Below are 18,602 nucleotides of genomic sequence, written 5' to 3'. Positions count from 1 at the left end.
CCGGGGCTTGTGCTCCGTCCCAGTGTCCCAGGGTGCGGGAGCCCCCCGTCCTGCAAGCCAGCCGAGGGTCCGGGTGCTGGGGAAGGGTGTCCACTGGGGCCCGGGGAGTCTCTCCCCAGCCTGGCTAGGGTTCGGAAGCTGGGCCCTGACCCGGGGCTTGTGCTCCGTCCCAGTGTCCCAGGGTGCGGGAGCCCCCCATCCTGCAAGCCAGCCGAGGGTCCTGGCGCTGGGGAAGGGTGTCCACCAGGGCTCAGGGAGGCTCTCCCCAGCCTGGCTAGGGTTCTGAAGCTGGGACCAGGCCCGGGGCTCGTGCTCCGTCTGGCAGGCCCCGGGGTGCGGGAGCCCCCCATCCTGCAAGCCAGCCGAGGGTCCGGGCACTGGAGACAGGGGTCCTCCAGGGCCCGGGGAGGCTCTCCCCGGCCTGGCTGCTTTCAGAAGCAGGGACCGGGCCGGTGAGCAGGGGTGGCTGGCTTTATCTGCTACGCTGGCGGAGCTGAGTTTTCTGCCCACCCCTATAGAATGCCAGAGAGATCTTGACAGAACTTTGGTCGATCAGTACTTAAATATTCCTATATACAGTACAGTACGAAATGTGCTGCAATATACAATTATCAATCTCGCTCACTCAAATCTAACAAACACAGACAATCCAAACACACATACACATCTGGGTCTAAGGGAGAGACAAAGATATTTGCGGTCTCCAAGACCAAGTTAGATAAACATATTCAACAAGGTGTGTTCTAGTACGTCGAAGCGCGTTTCGGTGTGGTGAAACACGATGTAAACCACCTTCTTCAGGACCTCTCCCAAATCGTATAGACTCTCACACAAGCAAAAATAAAGGAGGGTGTAAACAATATATTTTTAATTACCCATACATAATAATGATGTACAATTGATTGGACCAATTATTTATGAAAGAAAGAAGAGTGGGTCAGATGCCCAGTATTGCAACACGGACCAGGAAATTAGAAAGCCCAAGTCTAAAATTGTTAGCCGGGCAAGACTTTCTGAAAGGAAAGAGTTTAAACATAAGAATTGCAAAGACGAAGTCCATGAATCTTCTCTTACTTACTATGAGAAGTTCCATGGTGAGAAAAAGAAGAATAGGGTCTACCATATCACCACGGTGAGAAAGGAGTGATCACATGACCAGTGAGGATATAGGACTATAATAGTTATACTATGCACATTCAGTGACATGCAGTGGACTCCTTCTATGGGTGTATCTTCTCCAAAGGCGCAACAAAAAAAGAGATTGCTGAAGTCCTGACTTACAGATGGCACTGATCACCGAATTGTTCTCCGATTTATGTCACATTAAAGGAATAGGCTAGACATTTGTAGGTAGGGCATAGAGTGACTGTGCATTTTTCATATTCAGCACTGATCCACTTGATAGGCTAGTGTTGTGGGTAGATTGGACAAGAAAAAGAGGGATTTTTTAGTCCTTTTGATAATTGCTACAAGCAGAAGGGTCAAGATAATAGTATATTATTGGACTATCCCTGTACCCTTGTGCATATTTATAGTTTAAACGTCCCTTTCCTGTATTCCAAAAGGGAATCACACAGCTGTCAGCACAAGTTTCCTGTGGGAAAATAGAAACACATACTCTACCAGAGTTGGGATTTTGATCACAATATGCTTGTGTCATTCAATATGTAACCCTTATGTACACAGTTGTTATATTTCATATCGGTACTCTAATAAAGGTCTAGGGACCATCGTACACTTTCCCTACATCATCTCCCCTTCATTTCATATGAACGAGCCTTATAAGGACATAACTCCTAATAATGACAAAATGCTTTATAGGGACATAGAGCCTTATACGGACTGATGCCTTTTAAGGACTAAACCTTTCACCTAGTTCCGTGCAGAGGGTGGGTTTTTCCCAATCGATATTGCTAAGGCGTCATCCTTAGCACATCTGAATAATTTATGAGAAAACTCTCCAGGGGGTATACTTCACCTCTCCTATCTACGCACAAGGCTTAATCCCCAACGTCATCCTCATACTGAACAATGGCTAACACACACACATGGACTGTATAAATGCAGCACCTCTTGGTATCAGTAACCAGGACGGAACCGAGACTTCAAGGCCGACACACTGACCAGAGATGCTGCGGCTCTGACATGCAATCGCTCCAGCTGATAGTGGTCAGACTATCCCTTGCGGGGTGTTCAACTCAAGTCCAGGACGAAGTCCCACACTCTCACTATTCAGGTAATGGGGTTCAACTAAATCCTAGCGGGATTCTTAGCTCTTAGACTCTTAGGGGCATATGTATCAAGCGATTTTGTATTCGCAAACGCTGCGATTTGCAAAAAAACAGCGTTTGCGAATACAAAATCCCAAAATGCGATGTATGAGCCATTTTTGCATCGCATTATTAAGGAATCGCTAATTTAGCGATTCCTTAATTTTGCGTAAGCATTTAAGGAATCGCAAATTGCGATTCCTTAAATGCTATGTAACACGCACCCAAGTTGCGCGAATTCTCCTTAAGAAATCGCAAATTACCACCAACTTCAAGTTGGTGGTAATTTCCGATTTCTTTGAAAAATGCAATGTTTTGGCATTTTTCAAAGTGCCATGTGGCGCACATACATGCCCTTAGGGCATGTATGTGCGCCATATGCGCACACATGTTCATTTCAGGGGTGCATCAGGGTGTCATCACATGACACCCTTGCACCTTTGAAATTATTCTCAATTTGCGATTAGCAAATTGCAATTCGCAATTTGAGAATTACTTCCCATTCATTCCTATGGGCCTCCTGGCCCATAGGAATGAATGGGAAGGTGTTCCTTAATTGCGATTTCGCAATTTGCTAATCGCAATTAAGGAATATTAAGAATTCGCAAAATATGTGCGAATTTTTAAATACATCCCGTTTTGCAATTCTCAAATAGCGATTCTCAAAAAATCGCTATTTGAGAATCGCAAATACGGTTTTTGATACATATGCCCCTTAGGCTCTGAGGCTTATTAGCTCTTTCTCACCTACCCATATACTAGGTACACTTAGGTACATCTAGATAGGCATCTTAGGAGTACGCACTATATTTTATAAATGCATTTTATATTCATGTATATGTTCATGACTATTGCAAAATGGTAGAACTGTACTATTCCTTTTTATTGACAGTACTGCTGATCCAATATCTCTGCTACTGTGTAACAGTTGTAGCAGCATATATATTTTACATGAGAAGAACAACGGTACAATAAATTCTTATTGTAAACATGCCCAACTGTTTCTTCTGTGTATCTCTCTGAGAGAGTGGCTGGCTGAAAAGTAGTATATTGTTTCCACGAGTCTGAGAAATCAGGGTTTGTTGTGTTCTGAGATTACCAAAAACGAATCTCTCTGATGAAAGGAGACTCTAGTGGCACTGTGAGCTAGCCAATGCAAAAATAGGCTAACACACTTGGCGGGGTGTACAGAGTCAGGCAGACATGAGACCCACAGTATATGTTATCCAAAAAGAGCGCAGGTCCTGCATGAAGGGTACTATAGGAACTACACTATATGGCTCCACCAACGTTTGGTACTTATTTAACAGTAGAATCTGAGTAGCTCAGTTGTGCTTATTCTCAGAGACCCTACTTACAAAACTAGAGACGTCTGGAGTGGGTGGGCACAAAACTCTGCCATAGCTGAGTAGGCGAGATATCCTATCTATTGGCTGTTGGTTAATCAAGCTTGAAGAAATTTTCCCAAATTGTGCATAAAACCTTATCTTAATTTCCTTGGACAAATAGTCTGTGTTCTATACACAATGGCTAACGAAGAAGGAGCCTTAAACCCAGTAAACCAGGCACTTAATCAGTATGAAGAAGACAATGCCAATGCAATTGAGATTGTAGCCAATGTAAGACACACATTGACAGTTAAACTCGTCAAACATGGGTTACCACCCAGAGGAGGTGTAGTAATATTCATAATAGAGGCACACGAATATTTCTAAACAGAGGTATTCTACTCATGGATTACATTCCCAGCAGCAAATGACATAACAGAAACTTTTCATTATTACACACATGAAGAAGTTCCAGCGGTCTACACTCCGTTTGCGGAGATTGAGATTCCGCTTACCTACCAGGAAAAAAAATTCTGGTTTAATGGGGCCCTACCCCATGTTACAACAAGAGCAAGGCTTGGTCCTTTAGGAAGACCAAGAGCAACATGGACGATATTAGCGACCTATGCACCACATCCTGACATTGACACAATGACACGTGATGAACTGCTTGTTCAACACAAAAAGTTGATAAAACTTTACACAAACATGACAAATTCGTCTTGAGGACACAAACAGTCCAACCTGCAGTAATTACACCTAATGCAGTTCCTACACAGAGCACAGGTACTAAAATTACTCCACAAACATTACACGCGGTAATGGGCAAAATGCCCACAAAATGTGAACAAATTCCTTTCTGGGTAGCTCAGAAAATAACCAGTTAGAAGCAGTATTCCCAAATACAACACCATTTGAAAAACACAGAATGCTAACAATCTGCTTGCCCATGGGGATTACACCACAGTTAGAGGATTGTACATCTTGGGGTACATTTTTTGCTGCCATATATACCAGAACACATGGTATTCCTTCATTAGCAGTAATACCTGATGTATGAAGACAAATACAAAATGAGTACGGAGCAGAACATGTCTAAACTTAGGGATGAAGTTATTAAATAACTATGACCAGGTATCAGCCATAATACTAGCTAACATTAAAGGGGAAGCAGCATCAGTGGCAATCCGCCAACGTCTAAGGGAGCTCTCTCCATTAATTCAGGAGAATGAACTACCCAAAATAATTGAAACTGCGTATGCAGAATTAGGCAGGGATAGTTTGGGGGGAAGAGCTTTAAAACCTCAACTACAGGGCAGTCCTGAAAAGGACACTTCTAAGCAAATACCTGCTTCTTCTAAAAAGAAGTGGGATAATAAAAAAGAAAACTCTAAAGACAAGAGATATTAGCCCCGAGGAAGGTCTCCTCAACAGGAGTACTCTGAAAAGAGGTGCAACCTTAGGAATAGGGAGAATATTAGGAAACCTGACAGGTATCAGGATACTGAAACAAGTTCCTCTCGTTCCTTTTAGGGCTCGAAGAAAAGCTCCGAAAGAGAAGGACAGTCGGAAAATAGAGAGGAGCGCACACAGTCCAGAGACAAGCAGCGCACTCAAGACTTTACTTCTAAAAAAGAAGATAAGCAAAACTCAAAACCTCAATTTAAGAAAAAGAAAGTTGCAGGACTGAAGATCAGACATGCCCAGAATTCTGAGGATACAACTTCTGAACGGGGAATGGGCTCTGACGATGCTAGACAGTGCGGCAGAAGTAACAATAGCTCGACAGAACCTGAAGGAATTTCTGGTGACAGCGGAGTTTAATAATTACATCACGGTGGAAACACCAGACACCAGGGTGAGCGTCCCACATAAGTTATATGAAATAACACTCCGGTTGGAGGGGGACAAGCCCAGGAAAGTAAAAGCTCTTTTTGGAAGAACTTATCATCTGGTTATGACATCCTGTTAGAGAACAAGATTGGCCGCTTGCATTCGTAATGGAGTGCCCCAGGGGAGAAAGTATAATTTTTCCTGCATTTTCCAACCACGTTCCCATTCACCTTAAACATACATATGCACAGGAGTGGGCAGTAGCTCAAGCTCCAGCATTGTACAAAAATCACGCTGGGTGGGATGAGAACTCAACCTACCACGTGATCCCGTTAAAAGTCTCACCTAATACTCAGAGGCAATATCCAAAAAAGCAAGAAGCTAAAAAACAGGTCAGGGAGATCTTAGATCAGGGGTACCCATAGTACGGCCCGCGGGCCGCCAGCGGCCCGGCAAGCCTTCCTTGGCGGCCCGCGGACCATGCAGACATCGTACCTTGGTTTTATATTCTTTTCCAAAGTGTGTCAGCAAACACCGCCGGACTCCGAGCGAGACTGCTCTATGGGGGCCAGGAGATTCCAGGATAGAGTGGAGACAGGCCCCCGTCGTGTTTGGCTGCCCGGGATGAGAGAGCTTCCCCGCACCAGAGCACTTCACAGGTCTTTAAAAGACCTTTTGCTTGTTAACGAGGCTTTGATGGTTGCAGGGGCACTAAGAAGAGGTGAAATACAACAAAGCCTCATTAGCAAGTAAATGGTCTTTTAAAGACCCGTGAAGTTCTCCAGTGAGCCCGGGAAGCTGTCCCAGCCCGGGCTGCCACACATGCAGGGTGAGGTGACAGAGGACAGTGAGGTGAGGTGGGGGGGCAGCAGGGAGTGAGCCAGCGAGGAGTGAGAGCCGGGTGAGATGGCAGAGGGTGACGGGGGCAGCAGGGAGTGAGAGCCAGGTGTGGTGACGGAGGGCAGCAGGGTCTGAGAGCTGGCTTTTACATTACACAGGGAGAGGGGGAAGTGGGGGGGCTGTTTATGGGCTGGTGTCGGGGACGTGTAGACACAGCCCGAGGCCCAGAGACAGAGAGAGATATAGATAGACCGGGACAGACTGACAGATAAAGGCAGGAGGCAGGCAGGGGCAGAGGCAGGTAGAGGCAGAGACAGGAACAGGCACGGAGAGAGGCAGATGGAGAGAGGGAGACAGACGGAGAGAGGGAGAGGGAGGGAGACAGAGGGAGGGGAGAGGGAGGGAGGGAGACAGAGGGAGGGAGACAGAGGGAGGGAGGGAGACAGAGAGAGAGATGGAGGGAGGGAGACGGAGGGGGAGACGGAAGGAGGAAGACGGAGGGAGGGAGGAAGGGAGACGGAGGAAGTAAGATGGAGGGAGGGGGAAGACGGATTGAGGGAGACAGGGAGACGGATGGAGGGAGAGGGAGGGAGGCTGGGAGACAGGGAGGGTGGGAGAAAGGGAGGGAGACAGAGGGAGACATAGGGAGGGAGAGATGGAGAGGGATGGAGGGAGAGAGGGGGAGGGAGGGAGAGGGAGACGGGGAGAGGGAGACGGAGGGAGGGAGAGAGGGAGACGGAGGGAGGGAGAGGGAGGGAGGGAGAGGGAGGGCGATGGGGAGACGAAGGGAGGGAGGAAGAGGGAGGGAGAAAGAGGGAGGGAGGGAGACGGAGGGAGGGAGAAGGAGATGGAGGGAGGAAGAGAAATGGAGGGAGAGGGAGGGAGGGAGACGGAGGGAGGGAGAGAGGGGGACGGAGGGAGGGAGACGGGGGAGGGAGAGGGAGACAGAGGGAGGCAGGGAGGGAGAGGGAGACGGAGGGAGAGAGGGAGACGGAGGGAGAGAGGGAGACGGAGGGAGAGAGGGAGACGGAGGGAGAGAGGGAGACAGGCAGGGAGAGGGAGAGACAGACACAGAGAGAGAGAAAGAGAGAGAGAGAGTGAGAGATGTGCATATGCCAGGTTTGGTGGCTCAGTGGACGAAGGCGTCCACTGCAGGGGCCTGTTTTCAACCTCATGGACACAGTGTTTTTTTGTTCTAGCCCCGCCCCCTCTGCCACTGACCCCGCCCCCACCAGTGCGGCCCTCGGCCACAAACCACACTGTAAATTTGGCCCCTGAGCGAAAGTTTGTGAGTACCCCTGTCTTAGATCAACTTAAATACCAGGGGGTTGTTGAAAAATGTACCTCTCCAATGAACAATCCTTTGTTTCCTGTCTCTAATCCCGACAATACATATTGTCTAGTTTTAGACTGCTGACATTTAAACTCATGCACAAATTAATGAATAACATAGTGCGCAAAAAATACAAAACCACACTCGATATCTCAAATGGATTTCTCTTGCCAAAATACAGCACCTGAAAGCAGGTATCTGACCGCATTCAGTATGTTAGGGTCCCTACTACAATTTTGTTGACTAGCCCAAGGGTATAAGAAAAGCCCCGGTGTATTTTCAGCAATAGTAACACAGTTACTTCAAAACTTTGATGAAGAAGTGTTGTCCTATGTGGATTATATTTATCTGACAGACGACAATTTAGAGAGGCACTTGACCAGGGTAAGCACCATTATTATGGGATTTGCCACCAAGGGCTTCAAATTTAACTTTAAAAAATCAAAAATAGCCCACCTCAATGTCCTATTTTTGGGATATGAGCTGTCAAGTGAAGGCAAAAGTCTGGCAGCTAACTTTTTAGAAAAGTGTGCGCTGCTCCAGCTTCCCAAATCATAAAAAGACTTACAATCAATACTGGGACTCCTAAATTTTGGCAGGACATACATTTTAGATTACGAATAAAGGGTAAAACCTTTCTACGACTTATTAAAACCTGACTTTTCAGCCAGAGATTGGACACAAGAACATACTAATATGCTTAGTTTACTCCAGGAAGACATGATTGCTTCCAATCACTTACAAACACGTGAAAACGTATGCCACGTAGTGATCCGAATAATTGCGGGTCAATGCGGGTACACTTATTTGACCTTCAATGAAGGAGAAACTGTACCAATCGCTTACAAATCACACCTTCACACAAATGTAGAAATGCGTTTCACTTCAACAGAAAAAATGCTGACAGCTGTTCAGACTGCTGTAGCAAGAGAAAGAGCACTGGCTCAGGGGAAACGCATTACTGTCGTAACCCCGGTACCAGCTTTAGAAGCTGTTACAAAGGCCAGCATCCCAAATGTGAAAGCGTTACATCCAAGATAAATACAATGGGCTAATTCTCTTACTGCAACAGACGTTGAATACAGATTTGAACAACGTTTAAAAACACAGGCATTCCTGCAATATGAACAAGAATATCCTCTATCAAAAGAAATCTCTTGATCAGTATGAATATATTATTTATACTGACGGATCTAGGAAGTAAGCAGCAATATTTTTCGGCGTGTGCTATCGTTAAAGGTCGCATGCGTGATGACAAGTTCCATCCTAGTTGCACAAAAACGCAATCTCTAGGAGATTGCACAGCTCTGTTGAAGAAATCAAAACCTTCTCAGGGGTTTCACTGATACACCTGGTCCTTTTTAACCAACTGCAAAGAAGAGATTGGCACAGAAGCTGTAATATAAAAGACATCTTTTTTATCAACCTCAGAAGAGGGAGATTGTGTCACAACAGTAATCTCAAGTCACTGTAGGAGGCATTCTAAGGAGTACAGAGAACAGGGGCCATATATACCCACACAGGGGCTCAAAAGAAGTACACATGAGAAGAGTTACACACATAGATGGTCATACAGTAAATGCACAGTCAACAAGTTAGAGGAGTAATAAGTTGCTGACATCAGCCTGACAGCTCTATACTAGGAGCAGGTGCATTCTACTAGCTAGCCCTTCTGAGCATGTGCAAGGCTCTGGAAGAGGGAGAACGCAAATGGCCAGCACATAGCTAACTAAAATGGCTGCCAAGTACAAAATGGCTTTCAGCTCATGCTAACAGATACCTGTAATCTTTAACACTGTTGGCAGAATTAAAAGCACTGATACTGGCACTTGTACATATGGATCACAAATTCCCCATACTAATCGTGTGTGATTCTTTTTACTATGTACAGTCGTACAATGAGTACTTACAGCATTGGGAACAAAACGGGTTTAAGGACGCAAAAGGTGGCACAATTAAGCACAATATGCTATGGGAACGGGTAGTAGATTTGAAAGCCGAGCTACCGAGGACTCACGTGATCCATACACTGAGTCATCAACGTGATGGCGTTCAAGTTGCAGGGAATTCATTGGCTGATGAAGCCGCAAAGGGGGCTGTACGCACGGCTTCCGTAGCTGCGCTGACATGTTAAAAAACGAGAATAGATGGAGATATTATGGTAGCTGTCATCGCATCACTCAAAGGCAGCACAGCAGTACCTAAAAAATTTCCACTCAAATACTCCTCCAAGTTAGATGCACAAAACATTCCATATGCTTAGATTCCTGAAGTGGGGGATAGAGTAATACCAAATATGGATCGTAGGCATGGTTTAATACTAGCTGCACATGAGTGTTTGGGCTCTGCGCACACAGGCGTTACAGCAACTATTTCTTTACTGAAACAATGCTATTGGTGGACAGGGTTAACTAAGTAAACTAAGGACTATGTCTTGAAATGCGACATCTGCCAGCAGATGAAAGGCTCCACCATTGCACGCCAGGCAAAGACGTCATTATTAAAATCAGACAAACCTCTTGCATGTGTGTACTCAGACTACTGCGGCCCCTTACAAACGGGCAGGGTTTACAGATATATTATGGTAGCAGTGGATCCCTGCTCAAGATTCCTATGGGTATGGCCTCAGCGCTCGGTTGACGCCCGAACTGTTATCAAAGATTTGCGAGTCTTTAATGGCACATACGTAGTTAGCACGTTACATTCTGAACGCAGCCCTGAATTTAGCTCTCGGGCTTACAAAGAGGCCACGGAAGGAATGGGCATAGCATTGCGGTTCTCATCTCCGTACCACCCTGAGGGAAATTCGGTTGTGGAGGGAAAAAACCCGGGACTTAAAGCAATCTTTAACAGCTAGGGTATTAGGCAAGGGCGGTAGTTGAGTCACACACCTCTATGGGGTACAACGGACATTAAACAACCAGCCAAGAAACTCTCTAGAGGGTGTCACGCCATATGAAGTTCTCTTTGGGACACAAATGTGGGTACCTGATCTTGATTGCAAAGGTTCAGTGGACAAAAAGGAATTTGGACCTGCATACAGAAAACCTGTACCAGTCCTTGCAGTACACGGAACAAGAACTGTGCTGCTTCTGCCTCTTGCCGGAAAAAAGGAGAAAAGTTTTGTCTCAATCGACTTAATCAAACCACACTATGTGGCTGATACTAAACAGTAGGCCTAGTGGACTCATTTGTAGTAGACGCCATCCTCTAGCTGCAATCCAAGAAGTTCAAACAGAAAGACTCATCACATTTGAAGAGCCACCTGTAAGGAATGAAGGATTAAGCAACAATGCTATGGAACTTGTTCCACTTGAACCAGACTGTTAGAACTGGGGGTCTCTAGTAGGCCGAGGTAGGTACCTTTGACCAAACAGGGACCCTTGCTTCTAGTCAGGGAAAGGGGATTACCATCCTGGATAACCCCTGCTCACCCCCTTGGTAGCTTGGCACGAGCAGACAGGCTTATCTCAGAGGCAGTGTGTAAAGCATTTGTGAACCCATACTGTAATACAGATGGACACCACACAGGTTTTATAAAAATAAGTAGTCTTTATATAGACTTAACACAAGACCACAAACGACAAAAATCCACAATACTGTACTCAAAATGGACTTAAAGAAGGTAGAAGTAACTTAGTTCAAGTTGATGATAAATGAGACATGTTTCTCACAAAAGTACCTGGGATGCGTCACGCAAAATAAGCAAAAGGTTCGCAGGGTGAACGATGCTTCGGGGGAGGCGATGCCTCGGTTCCTCAGGGCTTGCGCAAAGTAGGCACGGCGTCTGTTCCTTACCGGAGAGGAAGTGATGCAACAATCTTGGGTGCGTCCTGATTGCGATACGACAAGATGGCGCCTCAATGCAATGCGACGTTTCAGTGCGATGTGATAAGATGGCGCCCTTGATGCGATGTGACGACGTGAAGATGATGCGTGCACGAACAACGGCCGTACGTCGACTTGACAACTGCTGAGACGCGACAGGCCCTGCGACACGCTTCTCCGGTGATGCGACGGCGACCTGTGTGGTGGCAACACGCTTGCAACGGCAAGGAACTGCGGCAAAGACACAATTTTCTGGTGATGCGGCGACGGCCTCTGCGGCGGCAACATGCTTCCAGCTCCAAGCGACACGCAGGCTTCTGCAGACCGAATTCCCAGCAAGGAAATTCAGAGGGGAGCTGGTGGTGAAGTCTTTTAGCCCTGAGACTTCAGCAGGAGGCAAGCACAAGTTCAAGCCCTTGGAGAAATATTCTGCAAGATGACGAAAGTTCCTTGAAAGTTCCTTCTCCTTTCCTTGGCAATGAAGAAACCACTGCAGGCCAACCCATCAAACAGCACACTGGCAGAGGGGCAGTCCAAACTCCTGCAGCTTCCTTGGTTCTTCTCCTTGGCAAAGGTTCATCTTGATTTCCCAGACGTGATCGAAAGTCTTGGGGTCTGGGCCCCATATTTATGCTACTATTCTATTTGTTCTCTGAATAGGCTACCATTCACAGTGGCTGAATTACCATCAACAGAGTGGCTAATTCACAACCAAATCACTCTCCCGGTCACAACCTTTCAGTTTCACTATTGCCTTCAGCAAAGGCAGGTAGACAGATATGAAAAATTGGGTAAAGAATACATTAAGAAATCCTGGGATTTACCATATAGATTTCGATGCCGGAGTGGGGATCGAGAAGTGTTTCTTAGTGGTACTAACTGCAAGAACACTTTAAGCGGTTCTCTCATGTGCCAAGATATCGTTTTGCACGGAGCCTGTAATGGTTCAATAGTGAATCTGTCTTACCACATGAAAGGAACTCCAGCTGCAGTGATCAAGCCAGCGTTTGAGTTACATTTGAATGGGAGTTACTTGATGCTGAACGATCAGGGTTGTTGTGGGATGCTCCCGGGCATTGCCTATCTGATCACCGTGAACACCAGGGTTACTTGCTGTATTGTTTCCTCCGACAAATACAGTCAGGGAGGTGCCGCTATGGCCTTCACTGAATGTTTCTTTTGTACAGTTTGATGATTTGAGCAGAATGAAAGCCATGCTTTTACAGCAGACTGTGCCGTTAACCTCTGCTCGAGAAACCTTTGAACTTCAAATTGCAAGGACCTCTCCAGAATACAGGCGCTAATACTTACCAACTGCCCCCTACATTTGGAAGCATTTTCGGGGGTCTACCTCTGATCCTGCTCGCAATAGCTGGAATCCTGATTTTTGTTTACTTGCTACGCAATGGATGGACCATCTGCCAGCATATTTGCAAAAGCTCTCTTGGAGAGATATTACCGTGAGCGCATAGTACAACATCTGGGTGCACCTCGCCTTCGAGAAGTAAGTGCTTCTTGGTTCCTATCGTTCAGACCAGTCTTCGAAGACTGCATCGTATCTGTTTGCCGATGCCTGTTTTGCAGAGAAGAATGCAAGTTGGACATTTGTCTAACACCTCTAATGGAGACCCCGGTGGAATTAGACTCCAGGCTGGAACCACTGCGGTCCCATGCTCAACTCTGTCTTCGGCGTTTTCCCATCTTGACAAATACATTCCTCGAGGATCCGCAGGTGCCCTCTTCCACTGAATTGGATTTCAGCTCCAGCATTTGCATAGAGGTATTGAGTTCAGCAGCGGCTGCCTCTCCAACAGCTGTTGGCAGTGCAGAATTTAATCTATGCACCCTTGACATGCTATGCGAGTTAATACAATGTTTGTCCCCTACGGCAGCAGGCAGCGATAATGTTATGTCTCCCAGCCAGGACATTTAATCTGAATCTGGCTCACCGTGTGCTGGGAACGAATCTGCTTTTTCTTTCCTCTTTTTCTCAAAAAAACTTTTTCAAATTGACACTTTCCATAACTAAGCATGGCCTTCTAAGTACACTTGCAGTACTTCAACTTGTGTGATCGAACTCATTTAGAACTGTGATTTGCAGAACTTTATAACAAAAGTCAAACTTTAACAAAGAACATTTTTTCCTCGTTTTATAAACTGTTTTTAAATGATTTTTTAAGGTTTTTAGAAACATTTTAAATTACTTATTGATAATTTTATGCACTGACACCGTTATAAATGTGTATCTCAATTGTGTATTATTACTGTTGAATATTAGGTGGAGTGGGTGTTATATTTCAAAATGGGTACCCTAATATAGGTCTAGGGAACATCGTACACTTTCCCTACATCATCTCCCCTTCATTTCCTATGAACGAGCCTTAGAAGGACATAACTCCAAATAAGGACAGAATGCCTTATAGGGACATAGGGCCATATGTAAGAAGCCAAATTGCGATCGCAAATGCTGAAATTCGCCAAATTTCAGCGTTTGCGATCGCAATTTGGGCAGTGTGCTATGTAGCAAACAACAACCAACACGCAAAATAAGGAATCGCGATTCCTTATTTTGCAAATGCATTTAAGGAATCCCAAATTGCGATTCCTTAAATGCAATGTAGGAAGCAACCAAGTAGTGCGATTTTGGCTTAAGGAATCGCAAATTACCACCAACTTCAGGTTGGTGGTAATTTGCGATTTCTTTGAAAAATGCACTTTTTAGCATTTTTCAAAGTGCCATGTGGCGCACATACATGCCCTTAGCGCATGTATGTGCGCCACATGTGCACACATGTTTATTTCAGGGGTGCAAAAGGGTGTCCTATTGACACCCTTGCAACCTTGAAATTGCATTCTCAATTTGCGATTCTCTAATTGAGAATCGCATATTGAGAATGTCTTCCCATTCATTCCTATGGGCATTCTAGCCCATAGGAATGAATGGCAAGGTATTCCTTATTTGCGAATCTCAATTTGCGATTCGCAAATAAGGAATATGTGGGATTCGCAAAATATTTTGCTATTCCTACCTACATTGCATTTTGCGATTCTCTAATTGCGATTCCCTAAAAATCGCAGTTTGAGAATCGCAAAGCACGTCTTACCTACATATGGCCCATAGAGCCTTATAAGGACTGACGCCTTTTAAGGACTAAACCTTTCACCTATTTCCTTGCAGAGGGTGGGTTTTTCCCACTCGATATAGCTAAGACGTCATCCTTAGCACATATGAATAATTAATGAGAACTCTCTCCAGGGGGTATACTTCATCTCTCCTATCTATGAACAAGGTTTAATCTCTAACGTCATCCTCATACTGAACAATGGCTAACACATGCACATGGACTGTATAAATACAGCACCTCTTGCTATCAATAGGCAAGAGGGAACGAGACTTCAAGGCCGACACACTGACCAGAGACGCTGCGGCTCCGACATGCAATCGCTCCAGCTGACAGTGGTCTGACTATCCCTTGTGAGGTGTCCAACTCAAGTCCAGGACGAAGTCCCACACTCTCTCTATTCAGGTAATGGAGTTCGACTAAATCCTAGCAGGATTTTTGGCTCTTAGGCTCTTAGGCTTATTGGCGCTTTTGCACCTACTCACATGCTAAGTACACTTAGGTACATCTAGACAGGTATTTTAGGAGTATGCACTATATTTTATAAATGCATTTTATATTCATATATATGTTCATGACTATTGCAAAATGGTAGAACTGTACTATTTCTTTTTATTCACTGTACTGCTGATCCAATAAGTAGTATATTGTTTCCACGAGTCTGAGGAATCAGGGTTTGTTGTGTTCTGAGGTTGCCAAAAACTAATCTCTCTGATAAAAGGAGATTCTAGTGGCACTGTGAGCTAGCTAATGTAAAAATAGGCTAACATACTCGGCAGGGGTGTACAGAGTTAGTCTGACACCAGACCCACAGTATATGTTATCCAAAAACAGCACAGGTCCTGCATGAAGGGTACTGTAGGAATTACGCTACACAGTAAGCTGTGTATGGGAAGATACACACCTATGCTGTATGCGTATGGCGTAAATATCAATGTGCTCTTTTCAGGAAGAGGGAGTTAGTCCTACGTAGTCACAAAGTTTGCATATATCTGCATTGATTGATATGGTGTCCCTGTAGGCAGTTGACAAGAAAGAGAATTCCGTATCACGGTGATTTTTTCGATTCAGAGTCAATATGGTACGGCAGACTGGGAATATTACCAATTATAATATAGGGACTGTCAATCTACAAAACAAACTGACCTGCTATTACCCCAAAAGTTTACCAACGGCATTAACAGTCACGCTCTGAACATATATGCCTACAAGTGCCTACGATACCGGATTAAGGTAGGCTATTTGTAAAAAAAACCTATGTCTCAAACGGGTTCATGGGGATATGTGGATCTTAAAGTCGGTCTCAATTCCCTATTGTTGCAGACCTGTCTCCATATAAAATAATCAATCTAACAACCAGTACTTGGGATATAATCCCGCTGCCACTCACCTATTCTCAATTCGTCTGCATTCCTGGGTCTCCACCTATACCAGCAGTGTTCGGCACCATCCGATATCTGAAACTGCCATTAAATGGCTTAGTGTCCGGCGGGAATCAATTGACGTGGTTGACGTATTGTGACGTGACACATCATCACAGCAAAAAGATGATCTAACAACCAAGCGCTCCAGCTCGCGTCATCTTTGAATGGGCAAATGCATAATATCATACAGTGAAACACACTTGTGCCACATATCCTAGTACTTAAAAAAGAGAGTGCATATTATATATGGGCTTGACTAACAGATGTTATTTTGTGTCAAATGCTGGATAGTATACCGTTATACTTTAAATTTCAATCGCGTGTGCTAGCTATGAGGAAGGTATGCTTTACTCATGCCCTTCTCCTCACTGGTCGAATCAATTGTAAATCATTGTTCTATATGGGTAATTAAATATATATTGTTTACATCCTCTAGGTACCTCTTTATTTTTGCTTGTGTTAGAGTCTATACGATTTGGGAAAGGTCCTGAAGAAGGTGATTGTAGTAATCACTCCAGGCTGGTTGAGATGTTGTAGGAGTATTTATTGTAGATCAATAGTACAGGAGTAATACAGCCCCACCAGGAGCAGCCAGCAAGGTGCTCAGCCCTTATCCAACTGTGGTTTTCATACACTAACATTCCATGTTACATCATGCTTGCAGGGTTCCACCGGTGGAGAGATGAATGTCATAAACTACAATACAGCTAGGATATAACATATCCTCTTTTCTTCCAAACAGAAAAGAGAAAAGTAAAATCAGACGTAGAAACTAGATGAACGTAATAGAGGGGAGAGTACAGGAAGAAACAAAGCAGAGATAGAGAGGAAGAAAACAACCAGGAATCTGAGGAAACAGATAAACGCAATCCATATACTATCCTCCTTTCTATAGATAAACAAAAGAAGAACAAGAAAAGAATAGAAGGAAAAACCACCGATGACCACCACGTGCACACCAATTGGCCAGACAGATGATGCTCAGAGGCAGGTCAGAGCATGATGAAAAAAGAAGACAGAGAAGAAGAGAAATACATTATATAACTCATACTTCTCCATAGTACTATAAACATTTGTGTAAAAAAAAATATAGAAAAGTACTGGGCTAGAGTGTTGAGAATGAAATAGAAAACAGAGTTTAGGGGAAAACGCCCAGTCTAATGTGAACCAATGCACTATAGTTAATGTACATGAACCAAACTATACACCCATGTGGGTAACAATATGAATGTGCAGAGGTAACCACAAGAGAGGTCACTACATTGCACTAAGTAGTGAAGGTGTAAGACCGTGAAATATACCTCAACTGGAGGTCTATTGATAAGCTCAGGAAAAAGGGAAAAACCCCAAAACACACCTCGCAGAGAGGTCAAGAAATGAGCATGAATGTGCGGGACAACAGTCCGCGCATCACCTAGTGTGATTGAGAATGCGGGACAGCAGCCTCGCAACGTGTAAAACTTGAGGTAAAAGTGTGCACTGAAGAAACAAAAAGAACATACCTCGTGGAGAGGTCAATGTTGTGCACTAGATTACAACCCACGTGAAACACCTCGTGAAGAGGTAAAAACATTGTGCACTGTAACAAATGGGCAAGAGACCCATAAACAAAACCTTAGACACCCTATGTAGAGTAAAATGTAAACGTAACCCATGACTGAAACCTAGACATTGTGCACTGTGTGAAGGTAAAAGTCATGTAATGTCATGTCCGTGTAAGGACACGCTGCGATTGGAGGTCATATGTTATGCACAGGATGATGGGGTAAGACCCAATAAATTTGGGGGATTGTCATCTGTGCTTCGGACAATCTCTGTGAGTAATCCATTGTACTTTGCACACATGGGTTCGAATCACATCCTCGTCGCCATAAAATTGTAGTAATCACTCCAGGCTGGTTGAGATGTTTTAGGAGTATTTATTGTAGATCAATAGTACAGGAGTAATACAGCTCCACCTGGAGCAGCCAGCATGGTGCTCAGCCCTTATCCAACTGTGGTTTTCATACACCAACATTCCATGTTCCATGTTACATCATCCTTACAGGGTTCCACTGGTGGAGAGATGAATGTCATAAACTACAATATAGCTAGGATATAACAGTGGTTTACATCGTGTTTAACCCCACCGAAACGAGCGTCGACCTTACTAGAACAGACCTTGTTGAATATGTTTATATAGCTTGGTCTTGGAGACCGGTCATATCTTTGTCTCTCCCTAAGACCCAGATGTGTATGTGTGTTTGGATTGTCTGTGTTTGTTTGAGTTGAGTGAGCGAGATTGATAATTGTATATTGCTGCACATTTCGTTTTTTTCAGGGGTCCAAAGTATTGTACTGTATTTAGAGTATATATGTTTATAATATTTTGTCTTAAGAATAATAATGTTTATTATAAAAAAGAAAAATGTATTTTTAAAAATCAATTGTACTTCTTTTAAAAGACAATGAAACAATGCGGATATAGATGTTATGAAAAAAGGAAATGATGAATAATAAGTAAATGAAAAAATAAAGAAAGTTGTAATATAATAATTGACTTGGTTTGATCATGTATCTTGCATAACACATACTAGATTTAGTCTACTTTACAAAGATATATAGGTCACGAGGGAGCTTTACTG

Source organism: Triturus cristatus, chromosome 3_2, assembly GCF_964204655.1.
Source record: "Triturus cristatus chromosome 3_2, aTriCri1.1, whole genome shotgun sequence".
Taxonomy (NCBI): Eukaryota; Metazoa; Chordata; class Amphibia; order Caudata; family Salamandridae; genus Triturus; species Triturus cristatus.
The sequence above is the reverse complement of the archived record's forward strand: the minus strand, read 5'-3'. Positions refer to the sequence as shown.